Source organism: Sinocyclocheilus rhinocerous, unplaced genomic scaffold, assembly GCF_001515625.1.
Source record: "Sinocyclocheilus rhinocerous isolate Xijiao unplaced genomic scaffold, SAMN03320098_v1.1 scaffold2393, whole genome shotgun sequence".
NCBI lineage: Eukaryota > Metazoa > Chordata > Actinopteri > Cypriniformes > Cyprinidae > Sinocyclocheilus > Sinocyclocheilus rhinocerous.
This window is the reverse complement of record NW_015635043.1, coordinates 41741-57266: the sequence shown is the minus strand read 5'-3', so window position 1 is coordinate 57266 and position 15526 is coordinate 41741. Positions and strand designations below refer to the sequence as shown.

Here is a 15526-nt window from a genome sequence, read left to right as displayed (position 1 = left end):
GAAATTATTTAAATTTTTTTTTACCCAGTCATTTAAAAATAACACATTTTAGAGCTGTAACGACAATACCGTGAAACCGTGATATTTTTGCTTAAGGTTATCATACCATCAAAATCTCATACCGGCCCATGCCTAGTGTAGACAGCTTCATTTATCACCCACAGTTAAAAAAAATCTTACTGACTCCAACTTTTGAACACTAGTGTGTGTGGAAAAGTCATTGAACTGTATTGTTCAAAAAGTTTGTGAACTCTACAACACATAAACATGAGCAGCAGTGCTATCATTTTAACCTATGCCATCTCAATGTGCTCCAAGCCTATTAAACCAATGCTCTTCAGTATGTGTCTAATCTGCACACAGCAGTGATCCAGGCTGCCTGTATGGCACAGATTGCGGGGAGTGGATGAAGCGAATTCTGATGAGCGTGTGCCAATGATGCATCTGGTTCTGGCACTGGGTTAAGTACACTTAATTAACCTCCAATGCCCTGGCATTGGGCACCGTGTATCAGGCTCCTCTTGGCAATGTGCCGTGGGCTACGGCTAATCCCCAGCAGAGTGTCCACCGCCCAGTTAATTGGCTCAAGAAGATATCCGTGACTGTGCTAGACATGACCTCACCTGTTCCTAATCTTTTATCTGCTTGCTATTATGGCATATTGGTGGGATATAGTGGGATATACATCGCCAGGCAAACAAAGTTGAGAGAAGTTACTTTTTTTTCAGCACTCTAATGAAAGCATTCATTGACCAATGAGAATTTCAGAGAGGCGGGTCCAGTTATGCTTTTGGATTTTTAGTTCGCTCTATTACTACCAGCTTATTCCACTCCCTTAAAACAGATCATATCCAGAGCTTTTTTTCCATGCAAGTGGCATCAGACGTGAATCTTCTCTATTTCTTTTTCGGTGAAGGTGGATTTTTGCCATTTTCTCTTTCTTTTGTTTCCCCTTTCCATCTATTTCTCACTTCCTCCATTGCTTTAAGTGACACCAAATTACAGCAAACCAGTATTTTTTAGGCTTTTTTTTTTTTTTTGGGATGTTCAAGGCCATACCCCCACTGGGAAATTAGGGATTAGCTTTTCCTTTTACTGGCAGAGTTTTTAAAGCTGCACACGGACTACTGCCCCTCCACTTCCAGTCCCTCAATGGGTGCTTTAAAAAAATCTTCCTCTTTTTCACTTGTGTTGTGTTCAGTTCATGTTTGAAGAAATGTAAGAGGATGAAGATGATCCTCTAGTGCTGGTGACTCATGCCCTTGAGTTGAGGCTTATAATGAGGGTTTATTAAAGGTCTTCCAGACTTGTCTAGTGTTTGATGCCTTGTATCTCAGTTAGAAGTCTGTTTTGTTCAGATTCATAGCTTCACTGATTCATTTAAAGTCATTGTAGCATTTTACCTCGTCCTGTTTATCATAATAATTTTTGGCTTTTCATCACAATTTTCTACTTTATATAAGTTAGTGTTTTATAGATTTATATTAGGGCTGGGTGATTTTTGCGATTTTATAGATTAATTAGAATTTAATGTTTCGCCACGATTTTATTTGTTATAAATCGAGGAATCACGATTTTGAATAGAAATATTACCAAACGTTAGAATTAGACACTTTGACAATATATCAATGTTAACAGTAAAGAAAAAAGAATGACCCAACCGAATGTCAGCGCATGTGATTACCTGCTCACATGTGACGTGCTCTGTGAAGGACCATAAGTAGAATATATCACTAGGTGCCATTCACACAGAATGCGCTTTTGTGTTAATAAAGATGCGACGCGGGCAGTGGATTAGGAAAAAATGCAGGAAGATGGGAGTTCTTTTAACTTGAGCGCCACATTTTTAGAATTTTAGAATGTTTCATGCATGAGATGCTGCAAGAGACGCGAGTGCAACAGTCAAACGCGTCCGTGTTCACATAGAAAAAACAATGGAAAAGCAGCGCCAATCCAATAAAAACCTGTAAAGAACTACTGTATGTCTGAAATTTTATGTTTGCATCATGGTGACAGGCTGAAAGCTGCTGTTCATTGTTTTACAGAACATTTGTAGTTAATAATAGTCTACTGGTGTTATACCTTCAGTCATTTTGAATTTGAATTACCGTGACTTTTGAGATTTTTTTTTAAAGCATTTTCCTTGTATTATTTCTGAACATATAATATGTATAAGACAAGTTTGTACAAGATGTAGTTGTAGTTCATGCATCTTTTTTGCAAAGATATTTAACAAGTGATTTGTTTAACATTTACATCATGTTGACAACATATGTGGTGCACTTGAAATAGAAATGTATTTAACTAGACGGTTAATAAAGAAAAGGTTACTTGAATCACGTTGTAGTAACATTTTCAACTTAAAAATCGTAAAAATCGAGAATCCGTCAAACTTTCTGAAAAAAATCGAGATTTTTTTTTTTCATATCTCCCAGCCCTAATTTATATTATATTATGGGTTGTTTTCAGCCAGCGGTTGGGTTGTTTTGAACCCAACCGCTGGGTCAAAACAACCCAATAGCTGGGTTTGTCCCTTTTTAACCCAGCACTGGGTTATATTTAACCCAGCATTTTTTAGAGTGTATTAAGTTGCATTTAGTGTTTTTTTTTGTTTTGTTTTGTTTTTTTGTTTAATGCTGTCAACCTAATTGAGATCCTTGTTTAAATATATCTGTAGAAATACATTTTATCATATAGGCTACTTTCTGGTCCTCAAATCTGAGCAGCATTCCAAGAGTGCTGTTAGTTTGTAATGGTGGGGATTTTTTTGTGACTCTTTTAACAAGTGACTATCTTTATGAGTGAGTCAATAGCTATGTTTCCATCAGCTTGTTTTTATGCGCATTTTGAAGTATATCGCCTGATTTGCATCAGAAACGAGTGATGGAAACGCCAAATTTTGGGAAAAATAAATAAATCTCAAATTTTATTTTGGTCATTCTTCAATGCCTGAGCCAAAGTCTGCTATCAAAGTATTTCTGTGTTATTGCCTCCCAGAATTTACACAACTGGGTTCCCAAACAGCAGCATCCGTCTCCGAAAGCAATGACCACATTTATTGTTTCGTCTAGGGATGCACCGAAATGAAAATTCTTGGCCGAAGCCGAATTGGACTTTGAACCCTGGCGCCGCGAGCTCGTGCAGCGCTGTCAGAATACATGCAATTCGTGCGTGCATTAGAAAATATAACATTCTGCTGTTTATTTACTAATCATTTGAGGCCATTTCGCCATTTCAATCATCTTACAGTAACCTAACCATCAGCATCAGCCACCTCTCCTTCTCATCGGAGACATGCGATGCAGCACTAAACAGTCTCTCCCTGTCGGTGCTTCGTGCTTGTAATGATTTCTGCGTCTTTATCTGATAGTTTTAAATACTTTCACACTGCCGACATGTTTGCTGCATTAGTGCGTGCCTCTATTTGATCGTGTTAGTCATTGTTCGGTACATATTATTCTGCCTTTTCACTTATTCGGCCGAACACCGATAGAGATTTTTTTTGCTATTTTCGGCCAAATAGTTTTGGTTGCCGAACATTCGGTGCATCCCTTAGTTTTGTCTGCTCGCTCTGAGGCACAAGTAATTTATTATATATGAAAATTGTTATATTCAGTGGCTTCTCCTACTTTTTTTTAGTGATATTTAGTTGTTAACAACAGCATGCAGCTTTATAAATTATTCTCATTACGAATTTGGGAAGATGTTTTTCGCACGTATCACATTGTCACATGCCTTTAAAAAAATTCACAAAAATGTTACTGAGCAACTGACGAGTAACATAGTTCCAGCGCAGATTTTCCTCGCGCTTTGGACTTTGAACCCTGGCGCCGCTAACTCGTGCAGCGCTGTCAGAATACATGCAATTCGTGCGTGCATTAGAAAATATAACATTCTGCTGTTTATTTACTAATCATTTGAGGCCATTTCGCCATTTCAATCATCTTACAGTAACCTAACCATCAGCATCAGCCACCTCTCCTTCTCATCGGAGACATGCGATGCAGCACTAAACAGTCTCTCCCTGTCGGTGCTTCGTGCTTGTAATGATTTCTGCGTCTTTATCTGATAGTTTTAAATACTTTCACACTGCCGACATGTTTGCTGCATTAGTGCGTGCCTCTATTTGATCGTGTTAGTCATTGTTCGGTACATATTATTCTGCCTTTTCACTTATTCGGCCGAACACCGATAGAGATTTTTTTTGCTATTTTCGGCCAAATAGTTTTGGTTGCCGAACATTCGGTGCATCCCTTAGTTTTGTCTGCTCGCTCTGAGGCACAAGTAATTTATTATATATGAAAATTGTTATATTCAGTGGCTTCTCCTACTTTTTTTTAGTGATATTTAGTGCCAGTTTATCAGGAAGTGATGATTTGGTTCTCGTTGATTCGTTGGATGGAAACGGTGCTTATTCGCAAATGTTTTATGCAAAATTCCACTTTTGCGCTTAAGTTACATTCGCAACTTTAGATAAAAACATAGCTACTGAATCATTGGATTGAATCTGAATCATTGGTTCAAAAATTGCCAATTCATTTAGAAACTAAACAAATGACTGTCTTTGTTTCTTTGAATCAGTCACTTGACTGTTGACACTTGAGAAAGGAAACTCCACGAAATCACCCCAATACCCTCATTCACTATTCTCTACATTCATCCACTATTATACTTGACTTGAAGGAGCGAATTAAAACGAGTGAGCGAATTCGGACACTGAGCGCACTGGCTATGTAATAATCATTTGACACTAAGCTAACTGACAAGCTCCAGTAGTGATTAAAATTATCTTAAAATTTGTCATGGAACTAGTATAATTTGTACAATTTGGTAAATAAATAAAAAATTGCAAGTGTATGATTCTGCTTTATGCTTTGTTCAGTAATTGTCACGGTGCGTGCGGGGAGATGAAGCGAGGACTCAATTGCAGGAGAAATGGTTAATTTGAACACTGTGTGAATGTTATAATAAATGTATTAATAGAGCTGTTGTAGGGTAATGATTATTATCATTATTATTGTCTTTCTTTTAATTTTATTTTACAACCATGTGCTCACCGAACACAGTCATCTGGTGGCCCTCCTGGGCACACCCGCTGAAGACTGTGACAGTAATTTCTTCAGCGTTATTTTCACAGTGCATTTTGGTTGTTCTCTAGCTGTTGAAGTGTACACTGTTATGGTGGTGCATTATGGGATTGAATGAGTGCACTCGGTAATATCCACCATGGGTTCGGGCACCTCTACAAATGGCTGCTCCCTCAAATAGTGCACTATATAAGGCTATGGTGTGATTTCAGACACGGGTTGAGTGTTGGAGATGCACAACATTTAATTTTCTGTGACTACACTGGGAACTGTTTTCATTGATGGAGCAAAAACTGGTCAAATTGTGTTTACAAGGTAAGTTCAACAAAAATATTACAAGAATGTTTACTTGTTTATAAAAGCAATATCACATGCATACAACGATATTGCTTAAATATATTAAAAAATTTATCAAAAGCACATTTGTATCTCCTAAAATAACTAGATAAATATCTTGCAGTTTCAAAAGGCTATCTCAACTGCAGCTGAACTAGGCTACTTTAAATTATGAGTAACTGTAGCTTGACAAACTGCAGTTTTAAAGTCTCTTCCCAGTACTGAAACCACCATATGCGGTTTTCCCACACGCAGAGCTTTTTTTCCGTAATGGCTTAAATGTTGACATTATGAGAGCTGTTATGTAAGGTGCCTCTGTCTGTCTGTTCATTATTTTAATCCGAGTCCTGAATGGATGTGCTTCCCGTCAGAGATGTGCTCAGTGGGGCTGAAGCTGGCTGCGGGCAGAGCTCTGGGCGTTTATGCCAACTCAAGCCGCCTTTCCTTCAAAGTCGCCCGGTCTCCTAATATATTCTGATGGGCTGATCTTTTCACAGAGGAAATATGCTGCAAGGTCATGAGGCCACAGAAGTCTGTGTGTGGAAAGGTGCTGTTCAATTGCATCATGAAGTGTAGTCTTCTAGGTTGTTGAAAGGGGGGATGGCAATGGCAGGTGAATGGCAGTGAAAATAATGGCCATCAATCTGTATTTTGTGTAGTTTTGTTAATATGTTTAGTATTGGCCAACATCATGTTTGTGTTCATTACGGTTTTATTTTTATTTTGGTGGCTTAAATGTGAGGAATATTCTACTCTTTTCTGCAATGGAATCTCTTTCTCCCACCCTTCAACGTTTCCCACCGTTTCCAAAGTGTACTAGAGCTACTCCAAGAATTCAATTTTGCTGCACAGCATGCTGGGTAGACATCTCTCTTTCTCCTTCTCATTCTAGGGGTTGGAGATGCATTGTTGTTGAAGCAGAGCATCAGAGCTGCTTATTTTTCGTGCCATTTTGTGGACTGAAATGATTATGAGGTTTGTACTTTTTGTGGGGTAGAAAATAGTGCTTGTGTGCTACAGCAGTGTCGTGGTGGAGGCTTCATGGGGTCGACCCGTTCGCCAGCCAGACCCTTTTCCACTCTCCAGTTGCCATGGCGCTATCACAGTGGGCCGGAGATGCCCATTTTGGTGGAACATGATGTCAGATTTTGTTGAAAGATATTTCTTTATTATGATGTGCTGTATTGAGAAGGTGTTACATAATCAGATGAAAACTCTAAAAAACGAATAATAATAATTATTAATAGTATACTGTAAATTAAAATTTGTATTATGTGCAAGTTATTAGGGATGCACCGAATGTTCGGTAACCGAAATTATTCGGCTGAAAATAGCAAAAAAAAGCTCTTTCGGTGTTCGGCCGAATAAGCGAAAAGAGCGAATAAACTGTACCGAACAATAATCACGTGACTTGATCAAATAGCAACCAGCGTAGAGTGAGAGGCGCAATGCAACAAACATGTCAGCAGTGTGGAAGCATTTAAAACTGTCCGAGAAAGATGCAAAAATCATTACAAGCAAAGACAGCGAGAGACTGTTTAGTACTGCATCGCATGTCTTCGATGAGAAGAGCTCAGTCACATTTTTATGATTTTTTACAAGGCACGTGACAATGCGATACGTGCGACGTATTCGTAATGAGACTCATTTATAAATCTTCTATCAACAAAAAGAAGCGCTGAGGTCTTCCTGCGTGTTTACGTCAAAATAAAAGTTGAGAAAAAGCAAGAACTGTCAACATTCATAAATGTTAGTATTGTAATTTTATTGTTGTTCTGTAAAATAAAATAAAAAGTAAGACAATAATAATGATAATAATAATTTCAACAGCTCTGTTCATACATTTATTATAACATTCACACATAGTGTTCAAATTGGGATCTGTAATACTTTCTAATATTTTAAAAGACGGCTCTTCTGCTCAGCAAGACTGCTTTTATTTGTATAGTAAAAAATACATTCCTGATTCAAGAAGGGGGTCTGATGGCCAAAAAAAAATATTTTACTAACTTATTAATTTTAAGTTAAATTGTGCTTTGTTGGTATAATGTCTGCTAGAATGTTAAAAAAAATTTTCAGTGTTAAATATTTTTAAATTGTTGTTTTGTAATTTATTTTTTCTTTGAAAAACATGACAAAACAGTAAAAAGCACATTTTGGCTATTTAATTTGTGCAATGGTGAAAAAAATTGGCAAAATACATGGGGGAAAAAACTCGAAAAAGCGTGTTTGGTATTCGGCCTTCGGCCCAGTGTTTCATTTTGTTCAGTTTCAGCTTCGGCCTAGAATAATTAAAATTAAAATAAGTTAATCAGTTTTATTTCGTACTGACAGTGGTCAATTCTGTATTCAGTGCCAGTGGCCAGCGGGACTTCTGGTGCAGCACAGTTTATGGAAATAATGAGAAAATATGAACAAAATTGAGGAAGTGTGACATGACAGGACAAAGCAATACTGATATGATCCTTCATGATAAAGGTATTTAAAGCTTTTGGAACTCAATGCTAACTCATTACGTTATGGTTTAATATAATATACTAATTTTAAAAATGAAACTGAAACCGCCAGCAGGTGGCGGAAAATCACGGATTTAATCACCGAGTCATTCGTTCAATTGATTCGTTTGAACGGCTCTTTCATTCAGGAATGAAGCAAGTGACTGTCTTTATGAATGGGTAATCATGAATCACTGACTCACTAGATTCGTTCAAAAACGCACTTTCATTCATGAATGAAACACCGCTGTGTTTGCTTTTAGAGATGTGAAGCGGCTGAGCTGTTACTTTATTTGGAACTATTTTCGTTGATGAAATAGAGCAAAATCAGGCAGTACGTGTTTATTGAACTGTTGTATTACATCAATATCACATTTGCAAACTCCTTGAATAATTATTAAAATCTGTCACTCTCCTTATCGCGATCTGTGGGCACACAGAAAATGAGAGTTCTCAAGACTCAAAAGTACGTGCAAATGGTAAGATCCGTCATCTGTCATCGCGTTATAAACGCAGAGCCTGCGGGAATGAGTATAATTATTATTAATAACCGCAATCCTGCGCCTGAAATTCAAGACCTGCTCTGTGTTCTCTGCTAATAACCCGACTGTGGATGATGCGAGCGGCGTTATGTTGTCACTGAGAAGCTGCAGCCGTGGCGGGGAGGATTTTTGGGAGAGGGAGTAAAATCTTTGCGTGGCAGGGGCAGCTGCCACTCGTCCTGCCACCGCTATGTGCGCCTGCCAGTGGCAGCTGCCACCGGACCTGCCACCGCTATCTGCGCCTGCCACCGGACCTGCCACCACTATAGCAAACAGGTGGCGCGACACTTAGGTGCTGCATGCTCCATGGATTTAAAGGGAGGAATAAGCTGGCAAATAGGTAAATAAATGTAGAAATGCACTGTTTGTTTGTTTGTATGCATCAATCAGAGAGTAAACTGTAGCAGGCGCGACGCTTCGGTCCTGCGCGCGCCGTTATGGATGTAAAGGTTATGTAAGGCTGTAAAATGACATACGTAACGTGCAGACTTGTATTTCTAAAAAAAAAAAAAAGGCCCCAAAAAAAAACTACTTTTAAAATTAGTCAAGTTGCATCGGGTTTTGGGGGCCTGTCCTCGACCTGGGACATTTATTGCTTTGAAACCAGCCACCTCATCCACAAACAAATACAACACCAACGACCCCCAGCGTTCACACGTAAGAAATGCAACATATCAGTTTTTGATTGGTTGAACTACGTTAAACTGTGTTCAACTGAGCAATCCGATTGGTTGTTAGCGAACCTGGATTTGAGGACGATGGGCCTGAAGGATCATTAACGTACCTGGACATCTTTTTTTGCGTAAGTACACAGTATTTTTGGATGAAGCTACATGTTCTGCATGGAAAGGAGCTAAAAATAATTTATATAATCGCTATATTTACTTTTACTTTTTTAAGGTGTTGACGATTATTGGAGAATTTACAACATGGAAGGTAAGCAAAACAAGGGGCGTAACATTTCCATCACACGCTTGAGGTATATGGCCAATCACAATGCACTGGATAGCTGGCCAATCAGAGCACACCTCGCTTTTTAGACGATGAGCTTTGTAAAAATCGACGCGTTTCAGAAAGGCGGGGCATAGAGGAGAAACAATAATGTACAGTATGTGGAAAATAATGTGTTTTTTGAACCTTAAACCACATAAACACATTTCATTACACCAAATACACAAAATAATGTTCTTTTTAGCAACATCATATAACCCCTTTAATAATGTGCATAATATACCATCTAATATATTATAATTGATTATGATCAACAGTTATTAGAAATATGACAGAAGGCGTTTTCTTATATGCAGCCAGAGTGCAAAGGGTCCATTGAAACTTTTTCTTTTCCAATATGTAGTCTGATGCATTGCCATTTAATTATTTATTTACTTAACTTACAGAGAAAAGAATCACCCCCCCTTTAAACGAAACACATTTTGTTGCTCTGCAGCCCGAAATGAAGACACACACAGTTTTTGTTTTATCCAGATGTATTTACTCAGTGCAACTTACAACATCCAAGTGAAAGATAAAACACCAACATGTTGGAAAAAGGATTGTGTCAGTATTTTGTTGAACCACCTTTTGCTTGCATCTACTAACTTTGCACATCTAGACTTTGCAATATTTGCCCACTCTTCTTCTCAGAACTGCTCAAGTTCAGTTAAATGTGATGGTGAGTGTTTGTGGACTGCAGTCTTCAAGTCATTCCACAGATTGTCAGTGGTGTTTAAGTCTGGGCTCTGACGAGGCCATGCAAGACATTCGCCTTTTTCTCCTTCAACCGCTGTGTGCTCGGTTTTGCTGTGTGCTTTGGGTCTTTGTCATGTTGGAAGGTAAACCTTCTTCCCATTGACCAGTGCTCCAGTCCCTGCTGCAGAGAAACACCCCATCACAGGACATCACCATCTCCATGCTTTACTGGAGGAACGCTGTTATTTGGATGCTGAGCTGTATTGGATTTCCGCCAGACATATCGTTTGGTGTTGAGGCCAAATAATTCAGTTTTAATCTCATCTGCCTCAGAATCTTCAAGGTGTGTTTTGGCAAAGCTCAGTCGTGACTGCATGTGGTCTTTCTTGAGGAGTGGCTTTATATATAAACTGTTTCTTTAGGAAGCGGAGGGTCTAACAGCAGCTGCAGTGAAGTGATGACTTTGGTGTGATTGGCTCTTTTATTCAGAAGGTGGGACTTCCATTGCTAGCCATTTCTCCCATTCATATCATTATGAGTGAACCGTCTTGGGTAGTATGAAGTTATTGGTGTATACTAAACCCAAAGGGTGTGGAAACTCGAAAAATATCACTAAATGCAATTGTGTAATGCAGTTTGTTGCATGTTTTAAGTACCCTTGCAAAAAAGAAAAAACTCTTTGTCGCAAGCTTTGGTTGGCAGTTTGGATCAGGGGTTTACCTATTTTTGCAATGGTAATGCAATAATTTTGTCCTGCTACTTTTCATAGAAGCAAAATACTTCCTCAACATGGGTAAAGTATCATTCGTGCAGTGTTTCATATGCTGTTATGTGACTCATATTTTGCAGTTTTGTGTTTCTATAGGATGATAATGATACCACTACATTATGAATTCTGACTGACTATCATGAGAAACCGGAGCGGACTTCTGTAAACCACACTTCCTATCTGATCATGACACAAAACTGCCTGAAAGAAAGTAGTTAGTTGTAATTGTTTTTCTTTTAATCATAATTTTTAACGTTTTGATAAAACATGTCCTTTAAATTTAGCGAACATTTAGGTCCAGTAATAACGAAAATGGGTCAAACTTTAACAAACGCTTAATAAAGAAATTTTTAATGTTTTTTTGAAAAAGTCTGTGTTCATCAAGACTGCATTTATTTGATCAAACAGTAAAAGAGTAATATTGTGAAATATATTTTCAGATTAAAAGAACAATTTTCTATTTGAATACATTTTAAAATATAATTTATTCCTGTGATGGTAAAGCTGAATTTTCAGCATCATAACTCCAGTCTTCAGTGTCACATGCTCATTCAGAAATCATTCTAATATACTGATTTACTGCTCAATAATTATTACCAATGCTGAAAACAGTTGTGCTGCTTATTATTTTTGCAGAAACCATAATACTTTGATTCAATGAATAGAAAGTTTAAAAAGAACGTCATTTGTATATGAAATAGAAATGTTTTTGTAATATCATAAATGGCTTTACTGACACATTTGATCAGTTTAATATCAGTGTTTTTTGTTCTCGTCTTCATTATCTTTTGACTAAATCAAAGTCAGTCATAGAAATGATCACTGAATACATGTCAGATAATGTCGGTTCATTAAGTCTTCTGTGAATCAGCAACGCTTTGCTCTGCTCATGCGGTTTCTTTTTCCCTCTCTGTGTGATGTTTCCTGGCTGCCGGTATGGAGGGATGGGAACGGCAGATAGTTGGAGCGGGAGAAAAGAAGAGAAAAAGCTGAGAGAGGTGGAGCCTGCAGCACAGTTTGAGAGCCTCTCTGCTGCCGGCTTCTCCTTTCCTCTTCCTCTTTTGTCTGTGCGCTTTGTGTCTTCATTTGTGCTGCTTTGTCTTGACAGTGAGCGAGTGCATGCAGCACATCACGTGATCACGCTCTGCTCTTCAAGCTGCTGTCTCTGTGAATCAGGGCCTTTTCTCATCACAGCGCCTGTATCCTATACAAGATGTGTACAGCTACAGCAAGAGAACTTGTTCCAGTCCATCAACATGTTTATGTGGAGTACAGAGCTTTAGGCTGTTTTCAGCGAGGTCCAGTGCGTAGAGGTTGTTGTTTGAGAACAGACAAGAAGTTGCTTGTTTCGTAGTTTAGTCAATTTACAAGCATGCCGAGGGAAATGTAGATGGTCATGTTGAAATTAAATTTGTGTGAATGTGGCTAAGGACATTTAATTTATTTAAAAATAGCCCTCTGACTGAATGTAAGTGCCTTTCCAGGTTATCTTGAGATACCAGTGATACAAGAGCTGATACAATGTACCAAAATAAAAAAATCTGTCCTGAATGTTCAGTGGCATTTGAATGCATTGAATAATGCTTTCAGAATCGGATCAGTAACTACTCATTAATTAGAAAATGTGCAAACATTTCAAAGTTACGAAGTTATTACTATATTTACACCCTTTTAATATTTGTTTATTTAAAAAAAAATATTTTAAATTGTGCATGAACCACTAAAAAACTGTCAAGTTATTACTACATTTATCCCTTTTTTATTATTTATTTTTCTTTAATAATTAAAAAATTTTACATTTCAAATTGTACATGAACTACTACAAAACTGTCATGCAAGTAAAAAATATTTTTTTCAATATTCATGAGAAATATATTATATGTGACATAATTATGTAATTCATAACATATGATCTGAGAATTATTTTAAGATTACATTAGAATTAAATTAAATGCTTTTGAACTTACAACTTTATGAAACCTTGCATGTTGATTTTCTAACAAAACAATATAAAAACCACATTAATATTACTCTGCAATGTTTTTTTTTTTTAATCCTTTTTCTTGCATACATGTTCATATTTGGATGAAAAAGTGGGGAAATATGGCAAAGAGAGTAAATATATTTTACAAAAGTATTTTTCAAAAACGGATAAAAAAAAAACAATGTAAAGCCTCAGTTGATACCCGATTCAAAATGAACAGCTCGGTCATGAAAAACCTGGAAAAGTCATTGAACAGCAATTTCCAGGTTTATGTAAAAATAACTAAACTCAAAAAGTTTTTGAAAAATCATGAAAATATATTTCACAATTCTCTGTTTAATAGATGTATCTATGTATCTATCTATCTATCTATCTATCTATCTAGATTTGGATCAGAAACACTCAGATTTATCTACGCCTCATTCAAGTTGTTTCAAGCTCTATTATCAGCAGAACTTGCTTACATGTTTTTCGGCAGTGGCCTCAAACACCCGCTGCAGTCATGCAATAGCGCCAGATTCACGAATGACTCACAGTTTGATTCAAGAGTCATACAAATATGTTGCGCTGACCAGCGGATTCATCTAGAGCAGATTGCTTCAGGACTTCACTGTCCTGCAGGAAGGATGACGCAGAGATGTTCTGTGATGTTCATTCCCATGGCGTTAGCTGGTTGATGAATCATACATTAGAGCAGCATTCAAAGTCCAAACCCTCACAAGGTTATCAAGGGACGGCGCCACAATCCAGGCCTTTCTGAACAGGCTTTATTTGCCGTTTCTGTGTGTACACCACAAAAAAAAACAAAAAAATGGTTCACTATGATAATGGATGAATCGGTGGGCTTAAAATTGTGATTTCCAAGACTGGATAATTTTTTGTAGATTTTAATCCTGAATGTTGTTTTATTTTATTTTATAAACTTAAAAAAAAAAATGTTCTGTTTATGATCTGTATAGAAGTTCAGAATGCTGAATCTTTCATCTTTTTTTGTATTTTTGGAGAGTTTTGTACACAAGCATAATTGTTTGCATCCAGTAGCTTTCATATATATGGACATTTTCCCCAGCAAATAATTTTACGATTCTTATTCCGTGATCATGAAAAAGTCGTTGAAAAGTATTGGTCAGAAATGGTAGGGAGCCAGTTTCAAATGAATTCGACTTAACTCAGTGGCTTAACCTTTTGACTCCAAGGCCCCCCATCTTCCACAACATCATTCAATAGTCACATGACTTTTTTTAGTTGTTTAATTAACTGAAGTATTGTTGTTTATTTATTTATTTATTTATTTTTGAAATATATTTTAGAGCTTGGCATAACTAGAAAAATGCATTATTATTTTATTATAAAAGTATACTAAAATATATTATTTTGTATAAAAGTATACAAAATAACCGTAAAATGATAAGATTTGCTTAATTTATATAATTTTTTTTCATGTCTAGAAGTCACACTTTCATAATTATTCAACGTAAAAAAACATATAACTGAAATAAATGAACTTTTCCATGACATTCTAATTTATTGAGATGCACCTGTATATATACAAAAAAAAATTGAGTGGGTAAATTAGATGAAATATCAAGAAATATCTTGATTTTGAGTTTTTAACTTATTTTAACACTTACTTAGTCTTTTTTTTCCCCATAATTTTCGCAAAAGATTTTTAAAGAACCATGTTAACGCCATGGAAATTCATTGATTAGGAAGAGTGGGAACACTGCTATTAAGACGTCATTTTATTCACTGACCCCATAGTCACCGAGCATTTACACTACCAGTCAAAAGTTTGGAGCAATTATTATTTTTTTAAAAATGTTTTTGAAAGAAGTCCCTTGCGTTCACCAAAGCTGTATTTACGTGATCAAAAATACAGTAAACAAACAGTAACATTGTGACATATTATGTAAGGGATAATGTACATCCAGCCGGTTGTTATCGCTGAATAACCCCCGACAGGGTGATCTGGACCCCGACGCGAAGCGGAGGGCCTTGTATCATCCTGAAGGGGGTTATTCAGCAATAACAACCGGCTGGATGTACATTATCCCGCTTATTACACGGCTACTTGCCACATAAGTAAATAATTAGACATGAAATATTGATTTGAGTTGAAATATTTGAACGCAAAGCTTCCGTGAACACATCAGTTCTGGCAAGCGGCAAGTTCAAACTAGATGGACATTTAAGGGATACGGTGCAGTCACACCACTTATTACACAACATTTCACCACATTAGTAATTATGGCGATAAAAGATTTAAGACGAAAATGTTTTAAAATCTTGCCAGTTTGTTAGTTATCTTATAATCCACTACAGCGTACAAAACAATCGTAGCAGAATGGCAGCAGCTGTGTTTGTATGAAAGGAGAGAGCGAATTGAGTTTTAAAAATTTATTTGCGAACCAAACGCAAAGCTTCCACCAACAAAAAACTGTTCCTAGCAAGAGTATAGCGCCGACTTCAGTTACCCGGATGAGCCTGTGTTATCAGCTTTTACCGGTTGTTATCGATAGGGTTGGGTATCGTTTTTTTTTTCTTTTCGATACCGGTGCCAAATCGATACTTTTAAAACGGTTCCGGTGCCTGAACCAATACTTATTAAAAAATAAATAAATAAA

The 15526-nt window shown here is 37.0% G+C and overlaps 1 protein-coding gene across 1 annotated transcript in view; it reads left to right on the top strand.

Moving 5' to 3' along the window:
* Positions 1–15526, top strand: part of LOC107746333 (ankyrin repeat and SAM domain-containing protein 1A-like) — a gene marked incomplete at its 3' end in the record, with an annotated part of 71311 nt that overhangs the window by 23423 nt on the left and 32362 nt on the right. The window lies entirely within an intron of this gene.